This window comes from Penaeus chinensis, chromosome 22, assembly GCF_019202785.1.
Source record: "Penaeus chinensis breed Huanghai No. 1 chromosome 22, ASM1920278v2, whole genome shotgun sequence".
Taxonomy (NCBI): domain Eukaryota; kingdom Metazoa; phylum Arthropoda; class Malacostraca; order Decapoda; family Penaeidae; genus Penaeus; species Penaeus chinensis.
Window position 1 is genome coordinate 26,518,319 of NC_061840.1, and position 1,862 is coordinate 26,520,180.

Consider the following 1,862-nt stretch of genomic DNA (forward strand, 5'->3'; position numbering starts at 1 on the left):
GAGAGATTGTGTATCCTCGCTCCACTCTAAATAAATTTGAAGATGAGCTTAAAGGAAAAATAGTAGAGTGGGAAGGGGAGATCGGCCGGTGAGAGTGAGAGAAAGAGAAAGAGAGAGAGAGAGAGAGAGAGAGAGAGAGAGAAAGAGAAAGAGAAAGAGAGAGAGAGAGAGAGAGAGAGAGAGAAAGAGAAAGAGAAAGAGAAAGAGAAAGAGAAAGAGAAAGAGAAAGAGAAAGAGAAAGAGAAAGAGAAAGAGAAAGAGAAAGAGAAAGAGAAAGAGAAAGAGAGAGCGAGAGAGAGAGAGCGAACGAAACGAGAAAGAGAGCGAGAGAGAGAGCGAACGAAAGGAGAGAGAAAAAAGAGAGAACGCAAACGGAAGAGAGAGAGAGAGAGAGAGCGAGAGAGAGAGAGAGAATGAGAACGAGAACGAGAAAGGGAGAAAGAGAGAACGAGAGAACGAGAGAGCGAGAGAGTGAGAGAGAGAGAGAGAGAGAGAGAGAGAGAGAGAGAGCGAGAGCGAGAGCGAGAGCGAGAGAGTGAGAGTGAGAGTGAGAGTGAGAGTGAGAGTGAGAGTGAGAGTGAGAGTGAGAGTGAGAGTGAGAGTGAGAGTGAGAGTGAGAGAGAGAGAGAGAGCGAGAGAGAGCGAACGAAACGAAAGGAGAGAGAGAGAGAAAGCGAACAGAGAGAGAGAAAGAGAGAGAGAGAGAGAGAGAGAGAGAGAGAGAGAGCGAGCGAGAGAGAGCGAACGAAACGAAAGGACAGAGAGAGAGCGAGAGAGCGACAAGAAGCATCCAACGCCAGCTACATCCCGACGGAACTCAGTGTCAGTCGCCGCCGGGAACTGAGAGCGAGAGGGTGTGTGGGTGAGTGCCTCTCGCCGGTGCCTCTGCCAGTGCCACACCGGGAACTGCACGTGACGTTAAGGACTTCGGAGCCATTATTTTCGTTGGCACTCAGAGAGCGTGGGATAGATCTATATATATATCAATATCTATATATATATATATATATATCTTTTTTTTTTTCTTTTTTTTTTTCTTCTTCTTCTTTATATCATCCTTTTTTTATCTTTCTTTTGTTGCCGTATTTCTTTCTTCATATTTTTTATGAAACTTTTCTCTTGTGTGTTAACTTTTCACCGTGTGTGTTTGTATGTATGATATATAATATATAACATATATATACATATATATATGTCTACACACACACACACACACACACACACACACACACACACACACACACACACACACACACACACACACACACACACACACATACACACACACACATACACACATATATATATGTGTGTGTGTGAGTGTATAAAGTTTATATATATATATATATATATATATATATATATATATATATATATATATTGATGTGTATACAGTATACACATATAATTTCCATATATGTGTGTGTGCATATTGGTGTTACAGTTTGCTTTTGTGTACGTGAGTGTGGGGGAAGGGTTACATGTACATAATATAAACATGTATTATCTCAGAAACAGTGACCCAGCTTAGTAATACAGAATATAAACAACAAAGAAAAAACAAAAACAAAACAAAAACAGTGTCCGGAAAGTGACTCATTGTACACTGTACTATCATTGTACATTATACACGGACGGTGAATTCGTGAAGTGCCATGATACATGTACAGTGCCACGTTATCTTCTACACTCGTGTTATTCTTCGCAACAGTGCCAAGAGCATGTTACAGTGATACTAGAACTAATGACTTTCTGCCTGCCTGTCTGTCTGTTTGTCTCTCTATCTATTTATCTGTCTATCTCCGTCAATCTATCATTTTATTTATCCTTAATGTCCTTTTTTTCTTCTTATCTGTCCGTAT

General features: G+C 40.6%; 1 protein-coding gene across 1 annotated transcript in view; it reads left to right on the forward strand.

The window, feature by feature from the left end:
- Positions 1-833: 833 nt before the first annotated feature.
- The window catches only part of LOC125037007 (calcitonin gene-related peptide type 1 receptor-like), a 139,072-nt gene continuing 138,043 nt past the window's right edge, over positions 834-1,862 (forward strand). The window contains 1 exon segment of the mRNA XM_047629969.1: positions 834-862. The gene's annotated coding sequence lies outside the window, so the exon portion shown is untranslated.